This window comes from Puma concolor, chromosome D1, assembly GCF_028749965.1.
Source record: "Puma concolor isolate L17-30 chromosome D1, mPumCon1.1.hap2, whole genome shotgun sequence".
NCBI lineage: Eukaryota > Metazoa > Chordata > Mammalia > Carnivora > Felidae > Puma > Puma concolor.
Window position 1 is genome coordinate 3,779,719 of NC_141676.1, and position 6,944 is coordinate 3,786,662.

Genomic DNA, 6,944 nt, shown 5'->3' on the forward strand with positions numbered 1-6,944 from the left:
AGGGGACAGAGGGAGGTTGGCTGAGGAGGGACCTGTCAGGGACCTGCCCTCAGGCACCTGTCATTCATGCACACGAGCTCTGAGACTGCAGTGCAAGTGGCTCCTGGAACCTGGCCGGCGAACGGGGTCACAGTGGTCACACTGGTTTCGTGGCTGGGGGCCCAGAGATGGGGAGAGCTTCTCCCACAGCCACACAGCCAGGACCAACCCCAGGGCTCCACCCTAGGTCCAGGCCTCTCGGCTCTGACCATCATCTGGGCTCCGGCAACTTCGGCCCGCCCTGAACAGCCTGCATCATGCCCCCTCGACCCGGCCTCACCCCAGGCTCTGAGGAACCCCCAGAACCAGCACGATGGTGCCCCGATGTGCGGCCCCGTTTGGGGGGACCGGCCGAGGCCGGGTGCCCTTGAGAGAGCCGTGTGGTTCTTCCAGGGGTCCCCTGAGACCTGATGGTCCTCTAAGCCCTGGGGAGCCCCAGGAGCCTCTGTCCCTGGGAGCGGGGGTGACAACTTGATTCTCCAGCAGTGGCTTCTCCCCCACACCTGCTGTGCGTCAGGCACCGGACCCGGAGCCAAGGGCAGGGAGGTTCTTGTCTGCACCCCTGAGAGCCCCAAGCCCGCAAACAGCAGGCACTCAATCAGTGTCGCTCAAGAGGAGAGACAGTCCTGTCATCCAGGGGCTGCCGCCCAGGCACATTTCTCTGAGTGTCTCGGAAAGAAGCGAGCCACACACGGCCCTGGCCTAGGGATCTGGTCTTTCCATCCACTCCTTGAGAAGTGGGTGTTCGTGGGTGGCACAGGTGCTTGGTCTCAGCTACCCTGATTTTGAGAGAAAGCCAGGCCGCTCTGGACCAGAGGCCTCCACAAGTGGGCCCAAAACAGAAATTGGGGAACCCAGGGTGCATCCTTCCAGGGCCTTCACCCCACGGCTGGGCGTGCTGACCTATCGCCTTCTGGCATGTTCCCCAAGGGTCGGTCTGGGACCCACTCACCCATGTGGCAGATGGAACCCTAGGTCGCTGCTAATGAGAACGCTGGCTGTGATGGGGGGCACCCGGCACCCCACAGGGCCACTGACCTGTTCCCATCCTAGCCCCGGGAGCACGCCTGGCACACGGTGGGGCTCCAGCAAAGTTTGCGGAGTGAGCGCGTGACCTGACGGAGGAGAGCCGAGAGGCTTTGGACACAGAGGAGCCCGCGTCCAAACCCCAGCTCTCCCTTTAATGGTCCGTGCGACCTGAGGCGACACGCTTAACCTCTGTGGGTCTCAGTTTCCCACGCTGTGAGATGAAGTTCGTCACGTTCACTTAGCAGGAGCCTCGTGAGGATTCGGCAAGGATGTTTGCAAAACTCGGGGCGCCTGGTAGGTAGGTGCTCGGCAGGGGTGCGCCTGCCGGCCCCTCCCCCAGGCAGTGGGGCCGCCTCTCACCTGTGGGTGGCTGAGGCCCCGCCCCCTCGCAGCCCCAGCCGAGCAGGTGACTGCACGGGCCCTGGGAGCGTGGGAACTTCCTGCCGCCCTGTTTGTCTTGGGCGCCTGGGAGGGGCGGCCACCCTCCGTCCGCTCCAGCACGCTCCTGCCAGATCACCCAGCGTGAAAGGGAGGAATTGTTCCCGTGACCTTTGCTTTCCTTGTCAAAGGCGATTTCGGCAAGTGCCGTCTCTCTTGCCTGAAGGCCGGGCCAGCCCTGGTTCCCCTCTCCCAAAGGGACTGAAAGGGCCCTCTTGGCACCTGGGGGAAGTAAGGGCCCTGGGGGAACCTGTAGGAAACACCATCCACGCCTGCCAGCAGGAGCGAGGCCTCACCCCCTTCTATGCCCGCTGCCTGAGCCACCTGCCAGCCAGTGCCCCTTCCCCGTCCCACTAACCACCCCCCAACTCCTTCCTGGTCTTCCCTCCCCTGGGCACCCCCCAGGACCCAGAATAGGACCCAGCCCAGAGTCAGAGGCTCAATCAAGCTCCCCCGCCCAGCTGAGACACCCCCCCTCGCCCCGTACCGAGAGCAAGGCTCCCCCTCTTCCTCTCACTTCTACCTAACCCTGCCTTGGGAGGGTGTCCCCACGTGCCGGTCTCTGCAGGTGGACCACAGGTCTCTACACCAGCTTCTAACCGCTGTCTCGGCCTCCTCTGCCCCCTGATCACGTGGCCAGCCCACCACCCACCTGCCCTGCTTTGGCCTGGCTGGTGACCCCAGGGTGTGACCCCAGCAGCCGTGGAACCCTGGCTACGTCCGTCACACGGTGGCCCCGCAGGCAGCACAGCTGGGGTTAAGGGCAGCCTCGGATCACGGAGGCCCCATTTCCGATTTTCCAGAAGATGCCAATCATTAATGATCATTGTTCTTTCCTTCTGGGGCATGAAAAAGCAGGTTCAGCTCACAACCGGAAAAGCAGCGGGTCAAGGTTCCCAGAGGATGAAATGTCAGCCTCCAGCGGCAGTGACATTCACCCAGAAGCACTAAAAATAGACTCGAAGACAGAAGCATCGAGTCTCTGGAGGCTGGAGGCATAAGGTGAGCTCAGGGCAGAAACGACACTTGCCAATTATGTCTGTGGCCGCACGGCGAGGCAAGGATTTTCCTTGGTTTTGTTTTATCTCCCTTAAGAGACAGAAAGAAAGTAACCTTAGGAAGGGTCCACCTAGAAGGATGTGGCTCTAAGTATGACTTTACCGTATGTAAAAATTCGGATAGAATGGAAACAGGGCAGACCCAGCCTGGAGGGAGATGTGACCACGGCAAGTCGGGGGCCTGGCAGAACTCACCCATTTGGCCCCAGGAGGGCAGAATGCCCTCCCAGCTCCGGCGGACTGGCCGTGGTAGCCTGACTGAGGCCAGCACAGTCCAAGAGGACTTTGGTGGTGGTGGAAATGTTCTCGATCTGCTTGTCCGGCACAGAGCCGCGAGCTGCATCTAGGTATATATCAAGGGCTTGAAACGTGGCCGTTACAGTCGAGCCACAGAGTTGCTAATTGTATTTCGTTTTAGTTGACTTAGATCTAAAAAGCCATATTTGAATGGTGGCTGGTGGCTACCCTATTGGACGGCATGGTTTTAGGCTTTAGGGGAAGGAGAGCTCCAATTGATTGGCAATGTCTGCCAGGGACAAAGGATTGGAGAGTAAGGCCTGAATACTGCATGACCAAATGACCAGGGATCTGGAGAGATCCAGGCGACCTGAGGCCTAAACCATGGATTCTGGCACCTGAATAGTTTTGACATTTAAGAGAGAAAAAAAAAAATAACTGTAAGGTTTAGTGCTGCACCCCCTCGTCATTAGTCTCATGGTCTTTCCTAGAGGCAACTACAATCCTTTTAACATGGTCTCCCTCCCTTTGGGACCCCATTTCCAACCTTCCTAACCCTTCTCTACACAGCAGCCAGAAGGGTCCTTCCCAAACATCAATCCAACTACACTCTACCCTGCTCAAAACCTTACATCGCTTCTCCCCACCATGGCCATCAAGACCCTGCCCTACAAGGCCTCTCTGGCCTCATTCCCTTTCACTCTTCATCCTAGCATAGACCGCCCTGAGGCCCGCCGCTCTTTTTCTGCCTCACTGCCCAGGAAGCCCCAAAGGGAAGGCTCTTGGCCCATCTCGGCATCCTCCACCCAAAGCACGCTTCTAGAATAGCTCCTGCTGGAAACATAATGTGATTCCAGGAACTCCCATGTATGTTCTTGTGTTGTGCCCTCAAAATAATAAGGCAAGTACCACCATCGCCCTGTTTCGCAGATGAGGAAACTGGAACTCAAAGAAGGGAAGCATTTGGCGAAAGACACAAGAGAAAATGGCAGACCTGAGGCTCAGACAGGAGCAGATGACCATCTGAAACGTTGCTTGCATGGAGAAATCTGCTTCAACATGGTGGCTGTGCTGAGAATGGAAACCAGGTTCCAGAACTTCTAGTGCAGAATTTCTTCTACTGCTAATTCAATACATGCTAGAGGAAGAAAAGGATGGATGGATGGATGCATGCATGCATGGATGGATGAGTGGGTGGATGGAAGGATGTTGGATGGATGATGAATGATGGATGGATGGATGGATGGATGGATGGATGGATGGATGAATGGATGGATGGGTTGGTGGATGGATGAGTGGATGATGGTTGGATGGATGAGTTGATGGGCGAGTGGATAGATGAATGATGGATGGATGGATGGATGGATGGATGAATGGGTTGGTGGATGGATGAGTGGATGATGGTTGGATGGATGAGTTCATGGGCAAGTGGATAGATGAATGATGGATGGATGGATAGATGGATGGATGGGTTGGTGGATGGATGAGTGGATGATGGTTGGATGGATGAGTTGATGGGCGAGTGGATAGATGAATGATGGATGGATGGAGAGCTAGCTAGCTAGACGTGTGGACAGATGGACGAATTGGTGGACAGGTGAGTGGGTGGATAGGTGGATGTGTGATGGAGAGATGCATACACGCATCCATGTATGAATGAACAAAAAGGACAGCAAGACACGGTAAAAGGTCACGACCAGGGAACTGGACAACAGTCCACCTTTTTCCTAACCATTTTTCAGGTGTATCAAAAAATGAGGCCATGCAAAAACTTCTCTGAGGCTTCTCTTTTTAAGGAAATAAAATGCATCGTAAGCTGCATGTGTGTCAAGAAAGCCCTGGGCTGTGCCAGGGCCTGCTTCCCTCTCTCCTCCTGTCCTGCCACCACCCCGCCCTCCTCCCCCCCACCCCTTCTGGCTCATCGAGCTCCTCCCTAACTCAGCTTTCCCAAGGGAAGGCTGAGAAACAATAGCAATTTCTTCTGAATGGAACCATCCCCTGAGCCAAAGAGTAAACACGAGAGCGAGAGCGAGGGAAGAGCTGAGTCTGTGTAGCCGCTCCAGTGATGATTACATAAGCGGACATACCTGGGAGAGGTGCTGATCCAGGGGATTTTAACAGGCCGGGGTGGGGGGTGGGGGGGCTGGCGGGGGAGGAGGGCAGCGGCACACCCAGCGCAGGGATAGCTGTGCAGATACCCAGGCTTGCTGGGAACGGGAGCCAGGTCGGTCTGGGAGGGAAGAAATTCAAGAGCTTGAGGCTGTTCTTGCACTAAGACCCTTGCATGATGGGGTTTTTTTTCTTTTTTATCTGCACAACAGCACCGCCAGGTAGGTACAGTTATATTCTCTTTTATACATGAAAAAACAGAAATGAGACACAGAGAGGTGCTGCCCTTAACCAAAGTCACACAGCTATTGTGGCAGAGCTGGGATAGAGCCCTAGTCTGGCTCCAGAGGCGGTGGGCTGATCGAGCTGTCCGGCCGCCCCCTCTTCTTTCTCTCTCCATCCCTCCCTGCCCCCCCTCCTGCCCTCCTGCTTGTCCGTTAAATCACACGTCCATTTATTCTTCCATTTGTCCATCTGTCCATCTACCCACTCAGCCCCCCAGCGGCTCGTCCTTCCCCTCAGTCCTGGGCCAAGGAAAATGCAGACTCCGCCTCTTGGGCCCCTTCTGCATGTGGGGGACACAGGAGGAAATTTACAGTGGTTTCCTCCTTTAGTCTACAAGGTGACAGCCAGGTCAGGGTCACTCTCCCCTGTGGCAGATGATGAAACAGGTCTACAGAGCCTCAGGAGCCTCGGCCTTGGGACTTGGGGTTCAGGGAGGGCTTCTCAGAGGAGGCAACCCAAGCAGGTGAGGGCAGGACACCCTGAGTTCCTCCAGCAGAGGTAGAAAGGGTCCATGTGCTTCTGGTATTGAGAGCCATGTGATGGACGGGAGGCGGTTAGGAGGATGGGGTCCACTGTAGCCTGGTCACCCCACCACACAGAGCGGCTGCCAGACTCAGAGCTCCCAGGGGTGAGGGGGCCAGGGAAGGGTTCACCTGGGCCAGGCTGAGGACAGACAGCCCAGAGCAGTGGCCTCAGCCTTCCAGAATCTTCCAAGTGACCTGGAACGAGCATGTCTCATCTCTGGACCCCAAGTGTCCCATCTGTAACGAGACGATGGGGGACTCTGTGAGAGGCCTGCTGGGCACTCGTGAGCCTGAAGATGTGCGTCCCTCCAGAGGGGCCGCAAAAACAGCCAGGAGCCCAGTTAGCAGGTGAGGCCTTGTACCCGGGCCATCCGGGGCTCCCAGGACCAAACAGATGACCCCCAGGGATGGGCCCCAGTGTACAAGCCACATCATGAAGGGGCACACAAGGGCTGCTGAGAGCCATGCTGCCATTACATAAGCCACCTACCCGGCCACCACTGGCCAGCTGTGTTACCAGGTAAATAGAGTCCTATATTTACCTATGATGGGAGAGGGACAGGTCCACCTGGTGATTAGGGCAAAGATGAGCTCAGAGGCCTTCAGCTCTGATTTCTGTTATGCTCCGTGCACACCTCCATGCCCAGCATCTGGGTACCTGCCAGGGCATACTGGCAGAGGGGGCAGTGGGAGGCTGCATCCTAGGAGTGCGGGGCCGTGGGTCTTCGGGTTGCAGGTTTGGCCAGGGAAGCAGGGCTGCCCTCACAAGTGGCAGGAGGCCAGGCCAAGACCACACGAGGATGACAAGCTTCCAGTGGTCCCCAATGGCCCTAAAGACCTCCCTGGTGTTGGCACCGGTCAGCTGCACTGGAAGGACAGGTGCCATCTGCACAGGGTGAAAAAGAGCTCAGAGACTATGACATCACTCTGCACTCTGCCATTACGGCAGCTTCATGTGGCATTATCTGTCCATGAATACTTGGCTGGATCAGTGTGTGGATGGGTGGATGGACAGTGGGATAATTAGCAGACCACAGATGGACAACTGGATAAAAGAGTGCCACCTTTATGAGTGGGGTGGGAAGATGGAAGGGTGGATAGGTGGTTAGATAGATGGATGACCTATCAGCAGGTAGACTGATTCATGGAATAGTAGGCAGAAAGGTAGATGAATGGGTGGATGATTAAAAGGGTTATGCGTGACTGGATAGATGGGTGGATGGAT

The 6,944-nt window shown here is 56.5% G+C and overlaps 1 long non-coding RNA gene across 1 annotated transcript; it reads left to right on the plus strand.

The window, feature by feature from the left end:
- The first annotated feature begins 1,407 nt into the window (after positions 1 to 1,407).
- Positions 1,408 to 4,620, plus strand: LOC147576322 (uncharacterized). Its single transcript, XR_015240667.1, has 2 exons — positions 1,408 to 2,508; positions 3,732 to 4,620. It is a non-coding gene; the product is annotated as an uncharacterized LOC147576322 (long non-coding RNA).
- The last annotated feature ends 2,324 nt before the right edge of the window (positions 4,621 to 6,944 follow it).